The 13,850-nt window shown below is 35.2% G+C and overlaps 1 pseudogene; it reads right to left on the minus strand.

The window, feature by feature from the left end:
* Positions 1-7,314: 7,314 nt before the first annotated feature.
* LOC120127888 lies at positions 7,315-9,637 on the minus strand (annotated as a pseudogene).
* Positions 9,638-13,850: the final 4,213 nt, after the last annotated feature.

Genomic DNA, 13,850 nt, shown 5'->3' on the forward strand with positions numbered 1-13,850 from the left:
AAACAAATATACTAACCTTATCGACCTCCCACCATGCAGGATAAAGTTTAGCTTGTCCATTAGTCAACACATATGATTCTTGTCGTTGATTCTTCAAGTGAACTACATGAAAAGACGTCGGCATAATTGTTTATCGCATTTTTTTAATATTTTTCTTCAATTTCCTTACAATTAGAAGACGTGTCACCCATGCATCAATATACTGTTTTACAAAAAAAGACATATATTAGTGAATTACATAAATTTTAAAAAAAATTAATCAAACTGAAATATAAGAAATATAAGACTTATCCCCCATCGAAATAGCCGTTGTCTTCAACCCCTAATAATACACCCCACCAAGACCGTTCAATCAACAAATGCATATCATCGTTGAGTTTGTATATGTCAGCGTAACACCCTTGGCTCCGCTCATGTAGATAAAAATCAACTGCGGTCTTAGCCCAAAGGGTATTATCCAGAATTATTTCTGGTAGTTGTTTCCTCTCCACTTCATCTGCCGGAATGGTACTGGCCGGTAACTTATACGAAAGCCAACAGTCATCCATCATGTCCGGCACGTGAGGGGGCTTCTCAATAATTCGATATATTACGCCGTGTGAATCGAGCTCTAGAATGTTGGGAGGGACATCTTCAACGATTACAGTGGCCTCTTGAACGGTGGGATGGGACTCTTGAGGGATGATAGGGGCCTCTTGAACGATAGGGGAGGCCTCTTGAACGATGACAGGTGAGTCGGGCTTTTTCTTACGGATTCTTTGCACTATTGGGGTGAACGGAGATGTAATGGCACGTGCACGCCGTCTGATGCGTGAACTCCGTCTTGCAAGAAAAACCCGACGTAGAGCATCCACCTTAGAGGGCCGCTAAAAATAAATTAATACATAAATCAGTAAATAAACAAACATGATATTAAACAGTGAGAACAAAGACAAATATATTTCAAACTTGCACTGTATTCACCCAAGTCATTATTATATCATTCCAGAAGTAAGCACTTATATAAACATTTAAAAGGACAACATATAGGTTTAGTGCAGGTTCAATGACAACATAAAGAGTAGTAGTTTATTCTTGAAACTTAAATTTTCAACACTGTGAAGTTAGTATTTGTCTTTTGGTTGATGTAATGCAATTCATTCAAGTTTCAATTTGCAGAAGAAGAATAGAATCTGAAACTTAAAATCGCAACGCGAAAATGACTATCGCAATGCGAAAATAACTATCGCAATGCGAATTTGACTATCGCAACGAGAGAATCGCAATGCGAAATGAAAATCGCAACAACAAAATCGCAACGCGAAAATGACTATCGCAATGCGAATTTGACTATCGCAACGAGAGAATCGCAATGCGATTTTCATTTCGCATTGTGATTCTCTCGTTGCGATAGTCAAATTCGCATTGCAATAGTCATTTTTGTATTGCAATAGTCATTTTCGCATTGCGATTCTCTCGTTGCGATAGTCATTTTCGCGTTGCGATAGTCATTTTCGCGTTGCGATAGTAAACTATTCTTCTTCTGCAAATTGAAACTTGAATGGATTGCGTTACTTCAACCAAAAGACAACCAAAAACAAATACTAACTTCACAGGGTTAAAGAATAAACAGTTAAACAGTATTGGCAGCAACCGAATGAATTTACTAAGCAATCTAAGTGAAATTACGAGTAAATTTATCATCAAGTTAAATATGAAAAATATTTAACTTACCTCGTTGCGTAGAGTATGAACCTCGTTCTGCAACGATGCTACAATCTCACGTAGAGCTGCTACCTCACCACGTAAAGTAGACACCTCAATACGCCATGCACCATTGTCATCGCGTAAAGTACCGACCTCCTCACGCAAGGCATTGGCCTCATTACGTAACTCCCCTAACTCATCCCGTGGAGGTGGAGGTGGAGGTGGAGAACAGGGAGATAAACGTCGTGGCATCTTTGCCGGTCGCCTATCATGAGGTGATGGTGGAGAAGAGGCTCGATGATGTGACAGAATAGGTGATGACTCTCGTTGTGGAGGTGTATATTCGGGTTGATCAGGTGATGGCTCTGGGTGAGGTGATGGCTCTCGAAGTGGTGGCTGCTCATCATCCGTGCCGTCAAAAAAAAGCTTACTAGCTTGCCACCAATCAGTGGCAAGCTCAGCTTCCATGGGTGCCAGCCTCTGTAATGGAGTGTTGGCCTCCTAACAATATAAAAGCTCAAACAAAGTTAAACGTGTACTACTAATAACTTGTTTATAAACATATGGTAGTATTTGTGTTAACTTACATTATTTATTGTAGTATACGGTAGTAAATCTTCCCATTGTTGCAAGGACCGTTTCCTCTTCCAGGAAATAGCCCTAGGAATATCATTAGAAGTTTTTAATGCATATGTCTGCATGGCGGGAAAGGCCTAAAATATCCAAATCTACAAACAATATAATAACAAACATTAGTAATTATTAAAGAATTAATTATAATTTTGGAAACATTATATAAAAATTATTACCTTAAAGGCCCAAATAAAGCCTGATAAAGTGTATTTGGAACCATCGCCACCCAAACCTTTCCGATCATTAAAGACAAACGACAACTTATTCCATGTAGCTCTCCATAGATATGAACCCCACGAAAATAGGTTACATGCATTTAGGTCATCTACCAATTTAATTAGATCATTAGGAATAGGTTGTCGGGCCTCTCTGCCTAAAAAACCGGCTTGCAAAAGTATTAGAAGGCATACTCGGACAACATCGACGTCATCCATCCGAGTAAAACCATCTTTCTTATTCAATAATCTCGTCAAATCTTCCACGTGTAAATTCGACTTCTCCGTTGACTGCTCAGGAAAAACCCGGGAAAACCATGATAGGCGGGTAATATGTCTAGTGTACCGATCTATATCATCGTGTCCGAAGCGTAGACCGGTGATTAAACAAAACTCCTCCCACCCAAAACACGTATACGCCGGTGGAAAATCAAACCATATCTCTTCATCACGACGTTGTATAGTCTCTGGTAGATCGCTAGTCATGGTTTGAAGAAACAGATGGGTCAACATAGCATCTCCACCCGTATGTTGTACTTTCAGCCATGGCCCGAAGCAAGTATCCTCAAATATTTTTCTTTGTGCAGGTGAAAGCTTCGACGCAATTGTTTTGGCCAGGCTTACTTTATTTCTTAAGGTCAATTGAGCCGAATAAAAGTTCTGCAAAAACAATAAACATACCAATTTAGATATACCAAAAACTACACTGTGAAGATATGAACAATAAAGAGTAGTAGTTTATTCTTCAAACTTAAATTTGCAACACTGTGAATTTAGTATTTGTTTTTTGGTTGAAGTAATGCAATTCATTCAAGTTTCAATTTGCAGAAGAAGAATAGTTTCTGAAACTTTAAATCGCAACACGAAAATGAAAATCGCAACACGAAAATGACTATCGCAACGCGAATTTGACTATCGCAACGCAAGAATCGCAACGCGAAATGAAAATCGCATTGCGATTCTCTCGTTGCGATAGTCAAATTCGCGTTGCGATAGTCATTTTCGCGTTGCGATTCACTCGTTGCGATAGTCATTCTTGGTTTCAAATACTAAAATTGAAAGAAACTTGAATGGATTGCATTACTTCAACCAAAAGACAAAACAAAGACAAATACTAACTTCACAGGGTTAAAGACTAAACAGTTTAGCAGTATTGGCAGCAATCGAATGAATATAATAAGCAATCTAAGTGAAATGGTTAATCTATTATTGAAAACACCAGTAAACTTATTATCAATTTCAATATGAAAAACCTAATAATAATACAAAAAATTTCAAAATAAAAATAATTAAAAAAAACTAACCCTCGGTGGTTGATTTGGTTAATTTTCCATTTCTGACCGTAAATGATTTCGCCGGAGATGGAGACTGTTATCGTCGTGGGGAATAATTTCGTCGGAGATGGGGACGGATGTCGCCTTAGAGAGTGAGAGATGGAGATGAGACTGAGTTGTGATTTAAGGTTTTAGGTTATGAGTTGCGATTACGGGATATACTGTGGACGGTTCAGTGTTCCGATATATTAATATATTCGTGTTTGGAATTTGAAAAAAAAATACGCGTTAATACGAATGGCGCTATGTATCGCATTGCGATAGTCATATTCGTATTGCGATTTACGTATTCGGATTGCGATTTACGTAATCGCGTTGCGATTTACGTATTCGCATTGCGAATCAGGAAAATCGCAATGCGATAGTCAGAATCGCGTTGCGAATCTAGAAACTGATTTGCGATACCGGAGATCGCGTTGCGAATTATCGATCGCATTGCGATTTAGTTGGTCATTTTGGCAAATCCAAAAAAGTTGGTTAAAATCGTATATTATAAGGCATTTTTGGTCACTGAGATTATTTTCTCAATAAAATAATTAGTAAAATTAAATTTATGGGGAAAAAAATGAAATTTCAGATTCAAGTTTTCCAGAGGTACAAAATCTTTGTGCATGCAATTATATAAATTCAATTGTATTATATATTTGCCGACTTTGGCCCTTCTTTAAAGAAGGCCACCTGTTGCCAATGGCGATGTATATGAATAGTCCCTATCAACTATAGATTGATTGCTTTACACATATATTATTAATTATTAATTAAAAATCTATTATAAGATTATTTAATAAGTATTTTTTAAGTGATTGTGAAGACGTATAAGAGCTCTGTTTTGAAAATCGGATTGGATCGATCGGTTTAATCGGTTTAATTGAGAACCGTTGTTTAGTCCGATTTAATCTAAACCGGTTGAACCGTTATTAGTGAATTGGTCAGAACTGTTGAACCGTTCGAACCGGACCGACTGAAAACCGGGAAAAACCGGGATTTTTGATTTTTTTTTTTTATAAAAAAAATTAAACCAAACAACGTCGTTTGTTAAACGAGCCAAGTCGAACTCGAATATTGCTGAGCTCGACTCGAACTTGAAAACTTTAAAAATAAGCTCAATTCAACTCAAACTCACAAGCTAAAAATTATCAAGTTTAACTCAAACTCGAAATATAATATTGAAACTTGAACTCAAAAAAGGCTTGAACTCAAAAAAAAATTAGAAGCTCGATTGAAGCCTAAAATTCGAGCTTGATTGAAGTGAAAGAATAGTTCACTCAATGCTCACCAAAAGGTTCCATGATTTTGAATGCCAAATTACCTCTATTATTTATAGAAGTTAGTTGTGATGCGCTTCTATGTTTCTTAGCAATGTGAGATTGTTTTGTTCTCATATTTTTACTCTTTAGACTTTTGGGATGCTCTTCTATGTTTCTTAGCCATGTGAGATTGTTTTTTAAAAAAAAATTAAACCAAACAATATCATTTTGTTATAATTTTTTAACCCCAAATTTATTTTTTAATTATAGTTATATAATTATATTTATTATTTAATATGTTTTACCTTAAATATTATGTTGTAGTTAATTTGAATCATTTTGTTTCACTTGATTTTATGGTTTTTAACTTATATATGTTATGACTTGCTTTGAATATGACTTGTGATATAAAAAATTATTTTTTATTAAATATTTTTGGTATTTTTTATTTAATTTTTTAAATAATTATGACGTGGTTCGATTATTCCGATCGGTCGGACCGATTCGACCAGTTGAACTAGTGAACCGGTAACATGACCGGTTCGCTAACCGATCCGGTTCTAAAAAACCATGTATAAGAGAGTCAAAATTATGTGATGATAAAAAGACAATAAATTTAAAGCCCAATAACCCGATTATTGAAATTAGAGAAAGAATCTAGGTCAACGTGATCTTTCACATATTTTTCATCTATTATTTTTATGAGGTCAAGTTATTAATAATATCAAGAATTTATCAAGTAGGAACCAAAACGATGAAGATGTAGAAGTATACATAGAAGGACACGTCCTCCCATCAAATGATTGTTTCAAGTACCTAGGGTCTATAATACATAAAGATGGGGGTGTGAATGATTACGTTACACACCGTATAAAGGCGGGATGACTAAAGTGGAGGACTGCTACTAGAGTTTTTTGTGACAAGAATGTGCCTCTAAAATTTAAGAAATTTTTTTATAGAATGACAATAAGACCAGCGCTGCTGTATGGATCAGAATGTTGGGCAATCAAGAAGGATCACATAAGGAAGATGGAGGCCGCAGAAATGAGAATGCTTCGATGGGCATGTGGTAGGACTCTGTGGGACATGACACCAAACTTTGCTATTAGGATGTCCTTGGGGTGGTACCTATATCCGAAAAAATGAGGGAGGAAAGACTACGGTGGTTTGAACATGTCCTTAGGCGACAACCGTCAGATGTGGTCAGGAGGGTAGAGTCGATTACAATCGAAGGTGTCAGAAGGAGAGGGCGACCAAGGCGGAAGTGAGAAAACTGCTTGAGATCTGATTTGAAGGATTTAGCCCTTACCGAGGACATGACCTCTAATAGGAAAGTATGGCGACTTAAAACCAGGGTAAGGGAGTAGTGCGAGTCACATCCATAGGGTGTATCATCTCTGTCTTCTTTTAATGCCTTTGTAGTAATTTCCATGTCTTTTACTTTTTATATATGTTTATGTCATTGGAATTTATGAAGGCTTAAAACTAGAGTAGCGGAGTAGTGTTGCCTTAGTTTAGGTTTTAACTAATTTGATTGTATTCCTTCTTGTAGCTTATTATCGTTGACTCCTGTGTATCATTCTCTTCATGTTTTCTCCTTTTAAATTTAGTCGGATCTTACGTTTCTGTCTATATGCAGAGATTTTTACGCATGGATTACTTCTCATTACAGACGCGCATATGAAGACTGTTCAACTATGTATTTATTTATTTATTTATACATGCATTGCATTTTACCTTTATTTTTAAATTTTCTGACTGTTGAAGGTCTTCCACAGAAACTGCTCTCAACTTGACGTTGGGGACATCCTACTACCATATCTCCCCTTACTCATTGCATATGAGAATAGAGTTTTATTGTTGTTGTTGTAAACTATTAAAAAAATAAAAATAATAACAAAGCCTAGACCACGAGTAAGCATGTGAAGTCCAATACAAGTTAAGTTTTCCTTATATTAAGGGAAAGACGCAGGTGAAATTTAATTGTTTTCTCAAAAAAATTCAACTACTCTTTGGGGCTAAGGACCCCCACCCCCACATTGAAAATTTAATGTCGACGCCCAAAGTTGACCATCATGATGGAACAACATACATCCAGTACCTAATCATAAATCCTGATATTCGATGATATATATATATATGTGTGCTTAAATATATACTTAATATATGTACACACATTTTCTCAAATTGGTACCTATGTACGGAGTGAAAAGATCATCAATACATTGACTTTTAAACTGGGTTGTGGGGAGCTACTTGTGCACTCTGTCCCAGCTCGAGGTGAGGTTAGCTAACAGCCATGGTCAGCATCATCTGTTCGCAAAAAGATCACCGGTAGCTTGACTGTGGAAATCTAATGCCATGAAAATCCAATGCCTCTTGTCATAGCTCTACCTTAAGCCATTGATATAGACATCATCTGCTCCTCGTAACTTTTGGGAATGATGGATTCGGGAGATTACAAAAAACTGGCCCTTGTTTCAGCTTGTTGTGGTATTGTAGAGATTGCGTCGACATATTCTGTCACATCGGAGCTTTCATAACTAGTCCCTGCATCAGCCACTTCTGATTTATGATACATGTCAACCGGAAATTGTACAGGAGGATAGTACTCAGCAACCCGGTCCAAATTACAACTCCTGCTGCTGCTGGGAAGCATATCAATTGCTGGCATATTTACATTATAGTCGAGAGAAGATTCTCCAGTCATCTGCTGACGCTCCGCAAAGGCAGCTACGGAACAAACAAGACCACCAGAAGCAGACAATGATGAACCAGCCACTGTGGTTGTGGCAGGAGAGAGATAGCGATCGCTTGAAACATATTGTACCAAAGAAGCAGCTTCTCCACGGTTAGAATTTCTCAGCCTGCTATCATCCTATATCATCAGTTAAAGGAATCAAATCAGATGGGATCAAATTTATGACAACGAAATCAATTAAAGTAGGCAATATATAAAAACACGCTGAGAAATTATACCTGAATTGACTGCCAAATTGCTTCTGTGACCATCATGTCCTCTAGATCCAAGTCAAAATCATCCCTGAAGTTTAGGATTTGATACAAGATAGTTATAGAAGATAAAATCAGATTTTCCTGGATCATAAATTCAACAATGAATGAACTTACCTAAGCCTGAGAGATCGACACTTGTGCAATTTTAACAACATAATGTCTGTGCACTGTTTTTTCCTCTTAAACATGAATCATGAATTCTATAATGAGGAAGGAAAGCTACGTAAAACTCTACCTACCTGTTTCCCTTCCAATTTGAGGGCTGTTTAATCATCAAGGCAGCTTGGGAATCTCGAGAAGAATCTACTTCCTCCACACCCGAGGAACGAGCTGCAACCAAGGAGAAAATGTGAGGGGGAAATCCAAGTTAGAAGAATGTCAGAGGGAATTAAGAATCGCCATATACTGATACCTGAAACCGAACTATCTTGAGCTTCTCCCGGTGCAACACAATTTGAAGAACTCAACACCCGTCTTTTCTGCATCCTATCTTCTTCATCCTGAAGTTCACGCTGCCTCACTCTAAGTTGTGCTTCTATGACACATTGCTCTTCCTGCCAAATTTAGATAGAGAAAATAAATACATTTTCTATCTAATGAAAACCATAGGATTTACACCTTTCTTAGCTTTTCTGTGAGAGAGCAGGTGGACTTACGATTTGCTCTATCCCTTTTTCTTCCTTTGATTTTACACCTCGATACTCCACAGCCTAGTTTGGAGTTTTGCAGAAAGGACACCTCAAAATGTCAAAGAATGCAAATAATTGGAATACAAGTACATAGAAAACTCATTAAAATGAAATGTTTTATGGTCGAGTTTATTAACGTGAAGGATACAGGGTAGGACGGGCCGAATTTGGATTCTTCATCTGCAGAAAACACACTGATAAAATGTGTCATAGTTCCAATCAGCAGTATAAGTATAACTAAGTATCGGTCAGAAACATCACTGATGGTTTACCTGTACAAATACTTTTCATGCAACATCTTGATCTGTTGAGACTTGGATAATACTAAAATCAAATGGGGGGAAAAACAGGTGTTACATTTAAAAACAAACGTTCAATAAAGAGCCTGTAAAAAAACAAAAACAAATACATACCAAAAAGCAAATTGGGCATTCTTCAAGATCAGAACAGCACTCTTCATCCCCGGGATAACATGGAGCGAGCTTCGATTCAAGTATCAGCTTTCTCAGCTTCTTAATATCCACATCTATATCTAAACCAAACCCTTGTGGACGTGTATAACTCTCGTCCACCACTTGCCTCTTCCTTCCCAACTTATTTCCCATCGATAATATATCAAATTTGTGTTGTAGAAATTGTTCTCTCCTTCTTCTACTTACTATTTGATTATTCTTCAAATTCTCCAAAACCAAAAACTAATACTCAAAATATCACACACACTTTGAACAAATAATCAAACAGCACCTAAACCTCCAACATAATGAAACTCACCCCAAAAAATTCAAAATTTTAGTCAAATTTGACAGCAGTTCACTATGTAAAATCATGCACCTAGGGTCCTGCAAATTCTGCAAAATATTGCTACAAAATTAAACATAGAAACAAATTAATAATTTCCAAAAGCATGCTTTCAGCATGTGAATTCACTAATAAAATTCAGTGAGAAAACCCCAATTATCGTATAACTAAAAGAAATGGACTTACCAAGTCCAGTTCTCACAATAGAACTAGCCAAAGCGTGTTCCTTTCAGAAACATTAGCATACCCATTACTAAACCCCGAAAAAAAAAGATAAAACTTCAAAGCAAAACCATTTCGGAAAACAGATAATTTCTATAAGAAACAATATACAAAGCTAACTAGAAAAAAAAGGTGGAAACTTTACTAAATTAATTGTAGATAGAGAGATGAAAGAAACTGACCTTCAAATCCTGTAAATGGAGTCCGAGGAATTGAAATTCGAGACTTCAAAAATAAAGCAGAGATTTTGCAACGCTAATGAAGAAAACAAAGCACAACATTCTCCTACAAAAACATAGGTTTTCATTTTATTTGTTTATATATTACTTGTAGTAACATTTTTATATTATATATATTGGCCGATTCATTGTCTTATTAATTTAAATTAGATATTGTCCATAACACAATATTCTCAATTTGATTTATTTCATCTATAATAGATTACGTTAATATTTAAATTTATAATTTTATTTATTCAATATTGATTAAGTAAAATGCATATTAAATTAACTGAAATTATTGTTTTTAATGGGAAATTAAGTTTTGAGAAAATAATGGAATTGAAAGAAGAATATTATGGGAAGAAAGGGATTATTAGGAAAGGGGTTGAGTCGTAGAGGAAAAAAGGAATCAATTTTGGGTAGTTCTGTTGTGCGGCGTTTAAAAAACGGTTAATATACGGCGTGATCGGTTAAACAAGTGACCGATTAAAAATTAGATCGGTTATGTTATATTATTTAACCGGAAATATTATTAAGTACAATAACATATTAGGTAACGCTTATATAATGTAATAGATAGCGCTTATATAATAAAATAGGTATTTAACCGGAAATATTATCAAATACAATAACATATTAGGTAGCGCTTATATAATGTAATAGGTAACGCTTATATTGACCTATTTTATAAGTAAATTGGTATATTTATACCGGTAACATTGCAAATTTACCTATTACATTATAATTATAGGTTTCGATATTTTTTGGATCGATACTTTTTATAAATGTATCGACACTATATGCGTTCACCTTTTGTCATTTATAGACCGGTTTTATCATATTTTTACATATTATATTATTATGGATCGATACATTTTTATAAAGTATCGACACTTTATTGGCGCTATAACTTCTTTTCTTATTAATTCCAAAAGTGTCGATACTTATAATAAATTATCGACACTTTCAACATATCCGGTAGCGCTTTACCTGTTTTGTCATTTCGAGACCGGTTTTGTCATATTTTTACATGTTATATTGTTATGGATCGATACATTTTTATAAAGTATCGACACTTTATTGACGCTATAACTTCTTCTCTTTTAAATTCCAAAAGTGTCGATACTTATAATAAATTATCGACACTTTCAACATAACCAGTAGCGCTTTACCTGTTTTGTCATTTCGAGACCGGTTTTGTCATATTATTACCTGTTATATTATTATGGATCGATACATTTTATAAAGTATCGACACTTTATTGGCGCTATAACTTCTTCTCTTTTAAATTTCAAAAGTGTCGATACTTATAATAAATTATCGACACTTTCAACATAACCGGTAGCGCTTTACCTGTTTTGTCATTTCGAGACCGGTTTTGTCATATTTTTACATGTTATATTGTTATGGATCGATACATTTTTATAAAGTATCGACACTTTATTGATGATATAACTTATTCTCTTTTAAAAAAGATAAAATTTACCTGATATGTTGAAAGTTTCTATATTTTTTATAAAAAAGATCTATACTTTTTTTTAAAGTTATGTAATTTATGTTTCAATTTTTTTTAATAGTGTTTCATGTTTTACACCAACAATATTAATTTAATAATTTCATTTACACAAAGAATTATTTGATTGTTTTGATATTTTATAAAACATTATTTAGAATTTAAATTTAACAATGTGTTTAGGTAGAAAATGTATTGACACATATTTAGGTAGTGATTGTACATACCTAAATATGTATTGTGAATTTAATGTTGTACCCACCCTTTAACTACCATTGCCAATACCACATCTTATTGAAAGCAGCACGACTGAAACATGTTCAAAATGAACTTTTGCTTACATCTCCATCAACTCCGGGACCACTAAACTTGCACAACAAAATTTTTGCCATGGATCATACTGATGTAGACAATGTTAAGCCAACCGAGGAATGCCATGAAGTACATAATGTTGATGAATCTGACAGATTGGTTTGTCAGCTCTTCTGTTCACGTGATCAAGCTTGGTACTTTTACAAGGGATTCGCACGGGAACATGGGTTTAGTGCATGTAAGGGAACAACACGGCTTGACGTGGAAGGGAATGTGAAGACACAAGAATTTTGTTGTTCCAAAGAAGGGTTTCGAGGATCAAAAGTCAATACTGTTGATCGTCAACGTGCTCATACGCCAGTCACAAGAACATGATGTAAGGCTAGAGTCTTAGTTACAGCAACAAATACAAATGATCAGTGGGTTATAAGTAAGTCTGATCAGAAACATAATCATGCATTGTGCACACCTGCTATGACACCATTTATGCGTTCTAATAGAGCTGTAAGTAAGGTTGATATCGATGAGGCAACAACATTGAAAGAGGTCGGTGTTGGCACGTCACAAGTAATGAGCTTCATATATTCAGCCCAATTGAATTCACCCTTCAAGCCTTCATCGCAAATGAGCTTCATATATTCATTGTTCGTTGACGTATCACCCGTTGGATAAAGAAAGATACCGACAAGGTATAATAGAACTCTGGCCTTCAGCTCATCCCCCCGTAAGAACCACTTTTTATTTCCTCTTCAATTTCAGCATATGTCACATTCTGCTTCAAACCATATTTGGAGGCAAGTGCTTTCCAGTCCTTACTCTTACAGACTTCTACAACACTTTTTCCTTCATTTTCTACCCCCAATACGGCTGCAGCACATGGGATCCCAAGAGGAAATGAAAAATCACCATACTTAGCAATACATTATCTGACATCAAATTGCGCCATCAAGGATCGACACAATTCCCTCCGAATAGGTCGATCCCTTACTCCTACCAACGATCTAAAACCTATTTCTCCCAGCACATTCAACTGACCATTCTCCTTAAGGTGTTTAATTAATGAATTCACTCTTTTAATGTTGCACCTTGTCGACACTTCCTACATTTTTTAACAATATATAATGTTATAGTTCTTATATATTTTGTATCAACGTATTTACAAGTTTAATGAATACCTTATTTTCATGTGCTTTCCTCCGTTTTTTGCATTCTTTACTATTATTCCTTGACTATGTGATGTAAGGTTCCTTTTCAGCATCACTCATCGAATTCCATTTAGACCTCACATCTTTTGTCACCTAATATTAAACATAAACGTTTCTTAATCAATACATTAACACTAAATAATACTCAATGTCAATTTCATTTTACATACTGAACCGCTCTGTGTGTCATCTTCCTTCATCCTTTTACATTCGGCCATACTGTCAACATTTAAAATTTGTAATCAATTTAAAGTTTATCGATACTTTAATCCAATTACCATTTCAACAATAATAACAAAAAGACATTGATACTTACTAGAAGTGCATATATCCACCCTTTGGTTGCTTTCGAGTCTCAGCCTCAATTTCAAAGTCATATGCGCCACCAACAATTTTCCAACCCATTAACTCCATTTTTCCTGGCCTTTATATATCAGTTTACGCAAATCAAATTATTTTGTTACATACACTTTATTCAATATACAAATATAGATAACTACTCTTGTGGTAAAACGTTTTTCTTCAAAAGAATTTGAATGGCTACTATAAAATGTGTCGGCACATTTATACAACCTATAATATCATTTTCTACCTATAATATTTAATAAAAGTATCGACATTTATATTTTTCCTTGAATATCACTTTCTACCTGCAATCGGTCCCAAATGCTTCTTTACTCCAAAACCCCAAACAACACATAAAAACCCTATCGCGATTACTGTAATAATAAAAAATTAGGGTTTCGACAACATACTTTTC

The sequence above is a fragment of the Hibiscus syriacus genome, unplaced genomic scaffold (assembly GCF_006381635.1).
Source record: "Hibiscus syriacus cultivar Baekdansim isolate YM2019G1 unplaced genomic scaffold, ASM638163v2 tig00110472_pilon, whole genome shotgun sequence".
Lineage (NCBI taxonomy): Eukaryota > Viridiplantae > Streptophyta > Magnoliopsida > Malvales > Malvaceae > Hibiscus > Hibiscus syriacus.